The following is a 15590-nucleotide window of genomic DNA, read 5'->3' on the forward strand; positions in this document are numbered from 1 at the left end:
GGGCCTTTGAGGGAATACCCTCAACTGGCCTAATACTCTGTTCTTATTTTGGAAAATTAAAAAAAAAAAAAAACGAGAGGGGAGGATTTCCAGCCCCCCGCTCCCTCCCCTTTTAGTCGCCTTCTACGACACGCAGGGAATACGTGGGAAGTATTCTTTCTCCCCTATCCCCAGGGATAATCCCCATATATATATATATATATATATATATATATATATATATATATATATATATATATATATATATATATTATTTTTATTTTTTATTATACTTTGTCGCTGTCTCCCGCGTTTGCGAGGTAGCGCAAGGAAACAGACGAAAGAAATGGCCCAACCTCCCCCCATACACATGTATATACATACGTCCACACACGCAAATATACATACCTACACAGCTTTCCATGGTTTACCCCAGACGCTTCACATGCCTTGATTTAATCCACTGACAGCACGTCAACCCCGGTATACCACATCGCTCCAATTCACTCTATTCCTTGCCCTCCTTTCACCCTCCTGCATGTTCAGGCCCCGATCACACAAAATCTTTTTCACTCCATCTTTCCACCTCCAATTTGGTCTCCCTCTTCTCCTCGTTCCCTCCACCTCCGACACATATATCCTCTTGGTCAGTCTTTCCTCACTCATTCTCTCCATGTGCCCAAACCACTTCAAAACACCCTCTTCTGCTCTCTCAACCACGCTCTTTTTATTTCCACACATCTCTCTTACCCTTAGGTTACTCACTCGATCAAACCACCTCACACCACACATTGTCCTCAAACATCTCATTTCCAGCACACCCATCCTCCTGCGCACAACTCTATCCATAGCCCACGCCTCGCAACCATACAACATTGTTGGAACCACTATTCCTTCAAACATACCCATTTTTGCTTTCCGAGATAATGTTCTCGACTTCCACACATTTTTCAAGGCCCCCAGAATTTTCGCCCCCTCCCCCACCCTATGATCCACTTCCGCTTCCATGGTTCCATCCGCTGCCAGATCCACTCCCAGATATCTAAAACACTCCAGTTTTTCTCCATTCAAACTCACCTCCCAATTGACTTGACCCTCAACCCTACTGTACCTAATGACCTTGCTCTTATTCACATTTACTCTTAACTTTCTTCTTCCACACACTTTACCAAACTCAGTCACCAGCTTCTGCAGTTTCTCATATATATATATATATATATATATATTTTTTTTTTTTTTGCTCTGTCGCTGTCTCCCGCGTTTGCGAGGTAGCGCAAGGAAACAGACGAAAGAAATGGCCCAACCCACCCCCATACACATGTATATACATACGTCCACACACGCAAATATACATACCTACACAGCTTTCCATGGTTTACCCCAGACGCTTCACATGCCCTGATTCAATCCACTGACAGCACGTCAACCCCGGTATACCACATCGCTCCAATTCACTCTATTCCTTGCCCTCCTTTCACCCTCCTGCATGTTCAGGCCCCGATCACACAAAATCTTCTTCACTCCATCTTTCCACCTCCAATTTGGTCTCCCTCTTCTCCTCGTTCCCTCCACCTCCGACACATATATCCTCTTGGTCAATCTTTCCTCACTCATTCTCTCCATGTGGCCAAACCATTTCAAAACACCCTCTTCTGCTCTCTCAACCACGCTCTTTTTATTTCCACACATCTCTCTTACCCTTACGTTACTTACTCGATCAAACCACCTCACACCACACATTGTCCTCAAACATCTCATTTCCAGCACATCCATCCTCCTGCGCACAACTCTATCCATAGCCCACGCCTCGCAACCATACAACATTGTTGGAACCACTATTCCTTCAAACATACCCATTTTTGCTTTCCGAGATAATGTTCTCGACTTCCACACATTCTTCAAGGCTCCCAGAATTTTCGCCCCCTCCCCCACCCTATGATCCACTTCCGCTTCCATGGTTCCATCCGCTGCCAGATCCACTCCCAGATATCTAAAACACTTCACTTCCTCCAGTTTTTCTCCATTCAAACTCACCTCCCAATTGACTTGACCCTCAACCCTACTGTACCTAATAACCTTGCTCATATTCACATTTACTCTTAACTTTCTTCTTTCACACACTTTACCAAACTCAGTCACCAGCTTCTGCAGTTTCTCACATGAATCAGCCACCAGCGCTGGGAAGGAGACTTGTGTGAGGAAGTACCAGGAGAGACTGAGTACAGAATGGAAAAAGGTGAGAACAATGGAAGTAAGGGGAGTGGGGGAGGAATGGGATGTATTTAGGGATTCAGTGATGGATTGCGCAAAAGATGCTTGTGGCATGAGAAGAGTGAGAGATGGGTTGATTAGAAAGGGTAGTGAGTGGTGGGATGAAGAAGTAAGAGTATTAGTGAAAGAGAAGGGAGAGGTATTTGGACGATTTTTGCAGGGAAAAAATGCAATTGAGTGGGAGATGTATAAAAGAAAGAGACAGGAGGTCAAGAGAAAGGTGCAAGAGGTGAAAAAAAGGGCAAATGAGAGTTGGGGTGAGAGAGTATCATTAAATTTTAGGGAGAATAAAAAGATGTTCTGGAAGGAGGTAAATAAAGTGTGTAAGACAAGGGAGCAAATGGGAACTTCAGTGAAGGGGGCTAATGGGGAGGTGATAACAAGTAGTGGTGATGTAAGAAGGAGATGGAGTGAGTATTTTGAAGGTTTGTTGAATGTGTTTGATGATAGAGTGGCAGATATAGGATGTTTTGGGCGAGGTGGTGTGCAAAGTGAGAGGGTTAGGGAAAATGATTTGGTAAACAGAGAAGAGGTAGTAAAAGCTTTGCGGAAGATGAAAGCCGGCAAGGCAGCAGGTTTGGATGGTATTGCAGTGGAATTTATTAAAAAAGGGGGTGACTATATTGTTGACTGGTTGGTAAAGTTATTTAATGTATGTATGACTAATGGTGAGGTGCCTGAGGATTGGCGGAATGCGTGCATAGTGCCATTGTACAAAGGCAAAGGGGATAAGAGTGAGTGCTCAAATTACAGAGGTATAATATATATATATACATATATATATATATATATATATATATATATATATATAGAGAGAGAGAGAGAGAGAGAGAGAGAGAGAGAGAGAGAGAGAGAGAGAGAGAGAGAGAGAGAGAGAGAGAGAGAGAGAGAGAGAAGAGAGAGGCATTTGGACGATTTTTGCAGGGAAAAATTGCAATTGAGTGGGAGATGTATAAAAGAAAGAGACAGGAGGTCAAGAGAAAGGTGCAAGAGGTGAAAAAAAGGGCAAATGAGAGTTGGGGTGAGAGAGTATCATTAAATTTTAGGGAGAATAAAAAGATGTTCTGGAAGGAGGTAAATAAAGTGCGTAAGACAAGGGAGCAAATGGGAACTTCAGTGAAGGGCGCAAATGGGGAGGTGATAACAAGTAGTGGTGATGTGAGAAGGAGATGGAGTGAGTATTTTGAAGGTTTGTTGAATGTGTATAATAAAAAAAGTATAATATATATATACATATTTTTCCTTTGTCGCTGTCTCCCGCGTTTGCGAGGTAGCGCAAGGAAACAGACGAAAGAAATGGCCCAACCTACCCCCATACACATGTATATACATACGTCCACACACGCAAATATACATACCTACACAGATTTCCATGGTTTACCCCAGACGCTTCACATACCCTGATTCAACCCACTGACAGCCGGTCAACCCCGGTATACCACATCGATCCAATTCACTCTATTCCTTGCCCTCCTTTCACCCTCCTGCATGTTGAGGCCCCGATCATACAAAATCTTTTTCACTCCATCTTTCCACCTCCAATTTGGTCTCCCACTTCTCCTCGTTCCCTCCACCTCCGACACATATATCCTCTTGGTCAACCTTTCCTCACTCATTCTCTCCATGTGCCCAAAACCATTTCAAAACACCCTCTTCTGCTCTCTCAACCACGCTCTTTTTATTTCCACACATCTCTCTTACCTTTACGTTACTCACTCGATCAAACCACCTCACACCACACATTGCCCTCAAACATCTCATTTCCAGCACATCCATCCTCCTGCGCACAACTCTATCCATAGCCCACGCCTCGCAACCATACAACATTGTTGGAACCACTATTCCTTCAAACATACCCAGTTTTGCTTTCCGAGATAATGTTCTCGACTTCCAAACATTCTTCAAGGCTCCCAGAATTTTCGCCCCCTCCCCCACCCATTGATCCACTTCTGCTTCCATGGTTCCATCCGCTGCCAGATCCACTGCCAGATATCTAAAACACTTTACTTCCTCCAGTTTTTCTCCATTCAAACTTACCTCCCAATTGACTTCACCCTCAACCCTACTGTACCTAATAACCTTGCTCTTATTCACATTTACTCTTAACTTTCTTCTTTCACACACTTTACCAAACTCAGTCATCAGCTTCTGCAGTTTCTCACATGAATGGAGTGAGTATTTTGAATGTTTGTTGAATGTCTTTGATGATAGAGGAGTGGCAGATATAGGGTGTTTTGATCGAGGTGGTGTGCAAAGTGAGAGGGTTACGGAAAATGATTTGGTAAACAGAGAAGAGGTAGTAAAAGCTTTGCGGAAGATGAAAGCCGGCAAGGCAGCAGGTTTGGATGGTATTGCAGTGGAATTTATTAAAAAAGGAGGTGACTGTATTGCTGACTGGTTGGTAAGGTTATTTAATGTATGTATGACTCATGGTGAGGTGCCTGAGGATTGGCGGAATGCGTGCATAGTGCCACTGTACAAAGGCAAAGGGGATAAGAGTGAGTGCTCAAATTACAGAGGTACAAGTTTGTTGAGCATTCCTGGTAAATCATATGGGAGGGTATTGATTGAGAGGGTGAAGGAATGTACAGAGCATCAGATTGGGGAAGAGCAGTGTGGTTTCAGAAGTGGTAGAGGATGTGTGGATCAGGTGTTTGCTTTGAAGAATGTATGTGAGAAATACTTAGAAAAGCAAATGGATTTATATGTAGCATTTATGGATCTGGAGAAGGCATATGATAGAGTTGATAGAGATGCTCTGCGGAAGGTATTAAGAATATATGGTGTGGGAGGCAAGTTGTTAGAAGCAGTAAAAAGTTTTTATCGAGATTGTAAGGCATGTGTGCGTGTAGGAAGAGAGGAAAGTGATTGGTTCTCAGTGAATGTAGGTTTGCGGCAGGGGTGTGTGATGTCTCCATGGTTGTTTAATTTGTTTATGGATGGGGTTGTTAGGGAGGTGAATGCAAGAGTTTTCGAAAGAGGGGCAAATATGAAGTCTGTTGGGGATGAGAGAGCTTGGGAAGTGAGTCAGTTGTTGTTCGCTGATGATATAGCGCTGGTGGCTGATTCATGTGAGAAACTGCAGAAGCTGGTGACTGAGTTTGGTAAAGTGTGTGAAACAAGAAAGTTAAGCGTAAATGTGAATAAGAGCAAGGTTATTAGGTACAGTAGGGTTGAGGGTCAAGTCAATTGGGAGGTAAGTTTGAATGGAGAAAAACTGGAGGAAGTAAAGTGTTTTAGATATCTGGGAGTGGATCTGGCAGCGGATGGAATCATGGAAGCGGAAGTGGATCATAGGGTGGGGGAGGGGGCGAAAATCCTGGAAGCCTTGAAGAATGTGTGGAAGTCGAGAACATTATCTTGGAAAGCAAAAATGGGTATGTTTGAAGGAATAGTGGTTCCAACAATGTTGTATGGTTGCTAGGCATGGGCTATAGATAGAGTTGTGCGCAGGAGGGTGGATGTGCTGGAAATGAGATGTTTGAGGACAATGAGTGGTGTGAGGTGGTTTGATCGAGTAAGTAATATAAGGGTAAGAGAGATGTGTGGAAACAAAAAGAGCGTGGTTGAGAGAGCAGAAGAGGGTGTTTTGAAATGGTTTGGGCACATGGAGAGAATGAGTGAGGAAAGATTGACCAAGAGGATATATGTGTTGGAGGTGGAGGGAACGAGGAGAAGTGGGAGACCAAATTGGAGGTGGAAAGATGGAGTGAAAAAGATTTTGTGTGATCGGGGCCTGAACATGCAGGAGGGTGAAAGGAGGGCAAGGAATAGAGCGAATTGGATCGATGTGGTATACCGGGATTGACGTGCTGTCAGTGGATTGAATCAGGGCATGTGAAGCATCTGGGGTAAACCATGGAAAGTTGTGTGGGGCCTGGATGTGGAAAGGGAGCTGTGGTTTCGGGCATTATTGCGTGACAGCTAGAGACTGAGTGTGAACGAATGGGTCCTTTGTTGTCAGTCACCAGCTTCTGCAGTTTCTCACCCGAAACAGCCAGCAGCACTGTATCATCAGCGAACAACAACTGACTCACTTCCCAAGCTCTCTCATCCACAACAGACTGCATATTTGCCCCTCTTTCCAACACTCTTGCATTCACCTCCCTTACAACCCAATCCATAAACAAATTAAACAACCATGGAGACATCATGCACCCCTGCCGCAAACCAAAATTCACTGTGAACCAATCACTTCCTCTCTTACTACACGTACACATGTCTTACATCCTTGATAAAACCTTTTCACTTCTTCTAACAACTTGCCTCCCACACCATATATTCTTAATACTTTCCACAGAGCATCTCTATCAACTCTATCATATGCCTTCTCCAGATCCATAAATGCTACATACAAATCCATTTGCATTTCCATGGTTTATCCCAGACGCTTCATATGCCCCGGTTCAATCCACCGACAGTACATCGACCCCGGTATACCACATCGTTCCAATTAACTCTATTCCTTGCACGCCTTTCACCCTCCTGCATGTTCAGGCCCCGATCGCTCAGAATCTTTTTCACTCCATCCTTCCACCTCCAATTTGGTCTCCCACTTCTCCTCATTCCCTCCACCTCTGACACATATATCCTCTTTGTCAATCTTCCCTCACTCATTCTCTCGATGTGACCAAACTATTTTAATACACCCTCTTCTGCTCTCTCCACCACACTCCTTTTATTACCACACATTTCTCTTACCCTTACATTACTTACTCGATCAAACCACCACACACCAAATATTGTCCTCAAACATCTCATTTCCAACACATCCCTCCTCCTCGGCATAACCCTATCTATAGCCCAAGCCTCACAACCATATAACATTGTTGGAACCACTATTCCTTCAAACATACCCATTTTTGCTTTCTGAGAAAACGTTCTCGCCTTCCACGCATTCTTTAACGCTCCCAGAACTTTCGCCCCCTTCCCCCACCCTTGTGACTCACTTCTGCTTTCATGGTTCCATCCACTGCTAAATCCACTCCCAGATATCTAAAACACTTCACTTTCTCCAGCTTTTCTCCATTCAAACTTACCTCCCAATTGACTTGTCCCTCAGTCCTCATGTACCTAATAACCTTTCTCTTATTCACATTTATTCCCAGCTTTCTTCTCTCACATAGTTTACGAAACTCAGTCACCAGCTCCTGCAGTTTCTCACCCGAATCAGCCACCAGCGCTGTATCATCAACGAACAACAACTGACTCACTTCCTAAGCCCTCTCATCCACAACAGACGGCATACTTGCCCCTCTCTCCAAAAACTCTTGCATTGACCTCCTTAACAACCCCATCCATAAACAAATTATGAGAGGGGCTTGGAAAGTCAGTTGTTCTTTGCTGATGATACAGCGCTGGTGGCTGATTCGTGTGAGAAACTGCAGAAGCTGGTGACTGAGTTTGGTAAAGTGTGTGAAAGAAGAAAGCTGAGAGTAAATGTGAATAACAGCAAGGGTATTAGGTTCAGTAGGGTTGAGGGACAAGTCAATTGGGAGGTGAGTTTGAATGGAGAAATAGTGGGGGAAGTGAAGAGTTTTAGATATCTGGGAGTGGATTTGGCAGCAAATGGAACCATGGAAGCGGAACTGAGTCACAGGGTGGGGGAGGGAGTGAAAGTTCTGGGAGCAGGAGCATTGATAAATGTGTGGAAGATGAGAACATTATATCGGAAAGCAAAAATGGGTATGTTAGAAGGAATAGTGGTTCCAACAATGTTTTATGGTTGCAAGGCGTAGGCTATAAATAGAGTTCTGCGTAGGAGGCTGGATGTGTTGAAAACGAGATGTTTGAGGACGATATGTGGTGTGAGGTGGTTTGATCGAGTAGGTAATGAAAGGGTAAGAGAGATGTGTGGTAATAAAAATTGTGTGTCTTAAGAGAATAGAAGAGGGTGCATTGAAATGATTAGGTCACATGGAGAGAATGAGTGAGAAAAGATTGACAAAGAGTATATATGTGTCTGAGGTGGACGAAACGAGGAGAAGTGGGACACCAAATTGGAGGTGGAAGGATGGAGTGAAAAATATTTTGAGCGATCAGGGCCTGAACATGCAGGAGGCATGTACAAAGCATCAGACTGGGGAAGTGCAGTGTGGATTCAGAAGAGGTAGAGGATGTGTGGATCAGGTGTTTGCTTTGAAGAATGTATGCGAGAAATACTTAGAAAAACAGATGGAATGGTATGTAGCATTTATAGATCTGGAGAATGCATTTGATAGGATTGATAGAGATGCTTTGTGGAAGGTTTTAGGAGTATATGGTGTGGGAGGTAAGTTACAAGCAGTGAAAAGTTTTTACCAAGGATGTAAGGTATGTATACGAGTAGGAAGAAAGGAAAGTGATTGGTTTCTAGTGAATGTCGGTTTGAGGCAGGGGTGCACGATGTCTCAAAGGTTGTTTAATTTGTTTATGGAAGGGGTGGTTAGGGAGGTGAATGCAAGAGTTTTGGAGAGAGAGGCAAGTATGCAGTCTGTTATGGATGAGAGGGCTTGGAAAGTGAGTTAGTTGTTGTTCGCTGATGATACAGTGCCAGCGGAAGATTCATGTGAGAAACTGCAGAAGCTGGTGACTGAGTTTGGTAAAGTGTAAAGAAAGAAAAAAGCTGTGAGTAAATGTGAATAAGAGCAAGGTTATTAGGTTTAGTAGGGTTGATGGACAAGTTAACTGGGAGGTATGTTTGAATGGAGAAAAAACGGAGGAAGTGAAGTATTTCAGATATCAGGGTGTGGACTTCAGCAGCGGATGAAACCATGGAAGCGGAAGTGAGTCACAGGGTGGAGGAGGGGGCGAAGGTTTGGGAGCGTTGAAGAATGTGTGGAAGGTGAGAACTTTATCTCAGAGAGGAAAAATGGGTATGTTTGAAGGAATAGTGGCTCCAACAATACCATATGGTTGTGAAGCATGGGCTATAGATAGGGTTGTGTGGAGGAGGGTGGATGTGTTGGAAATGAAATGTTTGAGGACAATATGTGGAGTGAGGTGTGGAGTGACAAAGAGGATATATGTATCAGAGGTGGAGGGAACAAGAAGCAGGAGGCCAAATTGGAGGTGGAAGGATGGAGTGAACAAGATTTGAGCAATAGGGGCCTGAACATACAGGAGGGTTAAAGGTATGCAAGGAATAGAGTGAACTGGAACAATATGGTATACCAGGGTCAACGTGCTGTCAATGGATTGAACCAGGGCATGTGAAGCTTCTTGGGAAACCATGGAAAGATCTGTGGGGCCTGGATGTGGAAAGGGAGCTATGGTTTCAGCGCATTACACATGACAGCTAGAGACTGTACGTGAAAAAATGTGGCCTTTTTTGTCTTTTCCTGGCACTACCTTGCTGGTGGTGTGTGTGTGTGTGTGTGTGTGTGTGTGTGTGTGTGTGTGTGTGTGTGTGTGCTATTTCATGTGTGGTGGGGGGGCAACAGGAATGGATAAAGGCAGCAAGTATGAATATGTACATGTTTATATATGTATAGGTCTGTGTATATACATGTATGTGTTGAAATGTATATGTATGTATGTGTGCATGCATGGGCATTTATGTTTATATGTGTGCACGAATGGGCATTTATGTTTATAAAGGGTGTATGTGGGAGGGATGAGTTATTCCTCGTCTGTTTCCTTGCACTACTTCGGTGACATGGGAGATGGTGATCAAATATAATAAATCAATACATATAACACCCTTGGCATCTTTTCCTTTGAATAAAGGATCAATAATAACTTTCACTCAATCCTCAGGCACAACCTTCTGCTCAATCACACTTTCTCTTCCATACTTCAACATTTCAACTGTAATTCCATCTACTCCTGGTGCCTTTCCTACTTCAAAGTCATCATTGTATTTTTTACTTTCCATCTTGCTACAGGCCCCAGCACTTGTATTCTTTTCCTTCCATCCTCCATACCCATGTGTGTATGTATCAACGGATGCCTCACCTTCTCCCACATTAATCAGGTCTTCAAAACTGTTTTCCTTCATCCCTTCAATTCCTTTGATCCAGCAACTGCCCTTCCTTACTTCTCACATTTCCATATCCATTTTTATATCCACCTCTTTCCTTTTTCTTCCAGTGCAATTTCTTATTCTCCCAAAACATTTTACTCAACTTTCTTCAAAAATCTTCATCTACTCTTCCTTTGCTCTCCTCTATCAGCTTCTTAACATTCTACTATCTTTTTTTATGTTAGTTGAGATGGCACAGGCAGCTGAGGCCCTAATCAAGGCCATCCCATTAACACTATATACATATATACCCTAGCCTGAGCCAGGTACCCATTTTACTGACCAGCCCCTCGGGGTGAATGAACAGCAGGGTTGACTGTGGCCCAACTACCGTAACCAGGATTTGAACTTATGCACTTGACCCTGGGCAGCCCATGAATGTGTCACGGTCAGGAATGCTACCCACTACACCACAGGAGTCCACATATTATATCATATCATAGTATATTAGATTATATTCGTCCCTCCTCCTTTGCTGAACTTCAATTGATACATTCCTTTCAAGCAATGTACTATATGTTCTTATTTTCTCTTCCACAGCATTTATAACCTCATCTGGCCACCATGCAGTTCTGTGTTTATTCTTATGTCTCACAACCTTGTATGCCTTTATCAGTTTTTCTCTAAACATCTTAAATACCTCATTCAAACATGATTGCATCCCTAAATCTATTGCGCCTTCATCTAAAATTTCTGTCACCCTTCTTTCATACATTTCCTTGCAATCTTTTTGATTCGTCTTCTCACATGCCAACACTTTTACTTCTGTCTTCTTACATGCCAACACTTTTACTTCTGTATTCTTCCTTGCACCATAACTCCATCTCTCCCTGATTCTAATCCCCACAAGAACTGCAAAATGATCTGAATCTCCAAAGTGTCCTCAAAACTCTAGTCTCCAGCACAACCTTTCATCCACTGCAACACAGCCAATCAAATCCTTCTGTTCTTTTCTTAGATCATCTCTCATCCATATATATCTATGGATAATCTTGTGCAGAAAAAAAGTTTCTGTAGGGGATAAACACCTCTCAGCACTGACATCTACAAGATAACTGCCATTCTCATCTACTCCAGGCACTCCTTATTTACCATCTATCTCATCAGTTTCATCAAATTCCATCTTCACATTCATATTACCCATTGCAACCACCTTTCTCTCTTTCTCAAATCCACTTATACAGTCATTCAAATTTCTCCAAAAATGCTCCATTTCATCCTTACCTTACGCAGTCTTCACATCCACAGTCACATACACTCGCTGGCATACTTTGCAATTCCACTTTTGTCTTTCACCCACAATGGTAAAGATCCATTCCATCCATGCTCTGTAACACCCTCATGTACTCAATGATTGCACAATTATTCATCCTTCTTTACCTCTTCCCTGATAATTTTCATTCCTTTAAAAAGTTTCACTAATTCCCATCCATATCACACCTTCCATACTCTCCCACAAATTGCATTCATCATTTTCATTTCCACTTCATACATCTTGCCCAAGGTGCATGCTTTGTGTGGTGGAAAATGCAGAGCCACACTGCAAATAAAGCAGTGTCTATCAAGAACCTTGACAAGTTTGCCAAGTTACCAGATAAATGAAATTAAAGTTTGGGGCTGGTTTATGATGCTAATGAAACCTATATTGGCACTTTACGAACAGGAAACCCTAACAACTGAGGAAGGGTTCCTATTGGAATGAAAAACAAGTTGACTGTCCTTAGCTGTTCCAAACTTATATAACTTATATAATAATCCAGTGTCAAAACTTTTAATAATCTACCAAGCAAAAAAAAAAAGGATGGATAAAAACTTACCCTACACTGGTTCAAGAATGATTTTGTGTCTGAAGGTAGAGCTCATTTCAAGTTTGTAGGACTGGACCCAAAAGGTAAAAATCTTGATAATTCTTAACAAGTGTTCTGGCCACACTAAATCATACCTGATGAAGGAAAATGTGATTGGACTCTACTTACAACCTATCTGTAACTGTCATTCAACCACAAGGTTAAAGTATCATACAATTGTTCAAGTACAAATTACAATCAGATTCAAGGGAGCAATATCAAACTCTAGTTAAAACAGGGATATCAGTTGCACCATTTAGAAAGGAATACAACCTAATGAATGTTATTTGATTACTAGATAGTGCCTGGGCAAAAAATCAAATATCTCATCTCTCCAATATGGATGGCAGCTATGGGAAGTCTGGTGAGGTTTTACTATGTTCAGCTGATTTACAGAACTGTTTCAGTTACTTTAATAATTCCACATTTTGTCTGATCTTCACAGCCCTGTGTATATTTCTGAACAGAAAACATTAGTGTCTTCAAATGTTTGATATTGTGGGTTCACATATTTCACATATATGGAGTTAAGCTGTAAGGCAAGTTAAGGATGACAGTAGTAGTTGAGAGAAAGTTTCAATGGTTCAGTGGATACCTAAATATATTTCACAAACTTATTTTATTCAAACTTGATCGCTGTTTCCCACATCAGCAAGATAGTGCCAGTAACAAAGAAAGAAAGGCCTCATCCACTAGCATCCATTCTCTAGCAGTGTGTAATGCACCAAAGCTTTGTTTTTTAACCTCATATTTTCCATGCTCTTTAAGCCCTCCCTGCTACTGATTTATTCATCTGAGAAAAAAGTATATCATCAGATGAGATACACATCAAAGTAAGTTTGGGTATTGAGTGACCTTCAATTCAGTGCAATGTTTTGAGAATAATCAGAAGGTCCAGTGTATGTGTGAAGCATTATGTTTAATTCTATAATTATATACATATACACGTATGATAATAAATAACAAAAGGGAAAACATGGTTCTGACTAATGTAAATACCAGTGAAACACATGCTATGAAAACCTTACCAAAACTTGATTAGCAGCTGGAATCTACCTCACTCCTACAATTACAGTATCTACATAATATGAGATTATTAAGGTCATTTGCAACATGGTTTTACAAACTAGTACAATAATCAGTTAAGTTACACGTTAAAAAACCTATGGAAAGTAAGCAACACTTTTGCACTACAGGACTAGAGATACATTTAGAGAGTGAAGTAAAAATTGCAGTGCATGATTTGGAGTATCATAATTCATTCACAAGTATCAAAGAAGATGATAATGGTGAGGGTTATGAAATATTTATTTTATTTATCTATTTTGCTTTGTCGCTGTCTCCCACGTTAGTGAGGTAGCGCAAGGAAACAGACGAAAGAATGGCCCAACCCACCCACATACACATGTATATACATACACGTCCACACACACAAATATACATACCTATACATCTCAATGTATACATATATATACACACACAGACATATACATATATACAAATGTACACAATTCATACTTTCTGCCTTTATTCATTCCCATCGCCACCTCGCCATACATGAAATAACAACCCCCTCCCCCCTCATGTGTGCGAGGTAGCGCTAGGAAAAGACAACAAAGGCCCCATTCGTTCACACTCAGTCTCTAGCTGTCATGTAATAATGCACCGAAACCACAGCTCCCTTTCCACATCCAGGACCCACAGAACTTTCCATGGTTTACCCCAGACGCTTCACATGCCCTGGTTCAATCCACTGACAGAACGTCGACCCCAGTATACTACATCGTTCCAATTCACTCTATTCCTTGCACGCCTTTCACTCTCCTGCATGTTCAGGCCCCGATCACTCAAAATCTTTTTCACTCCATCTTTCCACCTAAAATTTGGTCTCCCACTTCTCCTCATTCCCTCCACCTCCGACACATATATCCTCTTGGTCAATCTTTCCTCACTCATTCTCTCCATGTGACCAAACCATTTCAAAACACCCTCTTCTGCTCTCTCAACCACACTCTTTTTATTTCCACACGTCTCTCTTACCTTTACCTTACTTACTCGATCAAACCACCTCACACCACATATTGTCCTCAAACACCTCATTTCCAGCACATCCACCCTCCTGCGCACAACTCTATCCATAGCCCACGCCTCGCAATCATACAACATTGTTGGAAACACTATTCCTTCAAACATACCCATTTTTGCTTTCCGAGATAAAGTTCTCGACTTCCACACATTCTTCAACGCTCCAAGAATTTTCGCCCCCTCCCCCACCCTAAGATTCACTTCGCTACCATAGTTCCATCCGCTGCCAGATCCACTCCCAGATACCTAAAACACTTTACTTCCTCCAGTTTTTCTCCATTCAAACTTACCTCCCAATTGACTTGACCCTCAACCCAACTGTACCTAATAACCTTGCTCTTATTCACATTTACTCTCAGCTTTCTTCTTTCACACACTTTACCAAACTCAGTCACCAGCTTCTGCATTTTCTCATACGAATCAGCCAACAGCACTGTATCATCAGCGAACAACAACTGACTCACTTCCCAAGCTCTCTCATCCACAACAGACTGCATACTTGCCCCTCTTTCCAAAACTCTTGCATTCACCTCCCTAACAACCCCATCCATAAACAAATTAAACAGCCATGGAGACATCACACACCACTGCCGCAAACCTACATTCACTGAGAACCAATCACTTTCCTCTCTCCCTACACATACACATGCCTTACATCCTCGATAAAAACTTTTCACTGCTGAAATATTAGTAAAAATAATAAGCTAAGTAAAGAAGATTACATACCTGTAAAAAAAAAAATTGAGATAAGCTATAAAACCTCACCTAACCTTATTTAGCAGCCAAACATATATGGTATTATGTTATACTTTGTCGGTGTCTCCCACATTAGTGAGGTAGCGCAAGATAACAGACAAAAGAATGGCACAACCCACCCACACACACGTATACTCATAAACACCTACACACGCACATATACATACCTATACATTTCAACGTATACATACATATAGACACAAAGACATATAAATATATACACATGTACTTATTCGTACCTGCTGCCTTCATCCATTTCCGTCGCCACCCCACCACCCTGCGAGACGGTGCTAGGAAAAGACAGCAAAGGCCACATTCATTCACACAGTCTCTAGCTGTCATGTGTAATGCACCGAAAACCACAGCTCCCTCTCCACAGCCAGGCCCCGCAAAACTTTCCATGGCTTATCCCAGACGCTTCACATGCCCTGGTTCAATCAATTGACACCACGTCAACCCTGGTATACCACATTGTTCCAATTCACTCTATTCCTTGCACACCTTTCACTCTCCTGTATGTTCAGGACCCTATCATTCAAAATCTTTTTCACTCCATTCTTCCACCTCCAATTTGGTCTCCAACTTCTCCTCCTTCCCTCCACCTCTGACACATGTACCCTCTTTGTCAATCTTTCCTCACTCATTCTCTC

General features: G+C 42.2%; 1 protein-coding gene across 1 annotated transcript in view; it reads right to left on the minus strand.

Annotated features, from left to right (window-relative positions):
• Positions 1 to 12206, minus strand: part of LOC139753340 (uncharacterized) — a 71359-nt gene extending 59153 nt beyond the window's left edge. The window contains exon 1 of the mRNA XM_071669696.1: positions 12070 to 12206. The gene's annotated coding sequence lies outside the window, so the exon portion shown is untranslated. The remainder of the gene's footprint in view (positions 1 to 12069) is intronic.
• Between the last annotated feature and the right edge of the window lie 3384 nt (positions 12207 to 15590).

This window comes from Panulirus ornatus, chromosome 14 (assembly GCF_036320965.1).
Source record: "Panulirus ornatus isolate Po-2019 chromosome 14, ASM3632096v1, whole genome shotgun sequence".
NCBI lineage: Eukaryota > Metazoa > Arthropoda > Malacostraca > Decapoda > Palinuridae > Panulirus > Panulirus ornatus.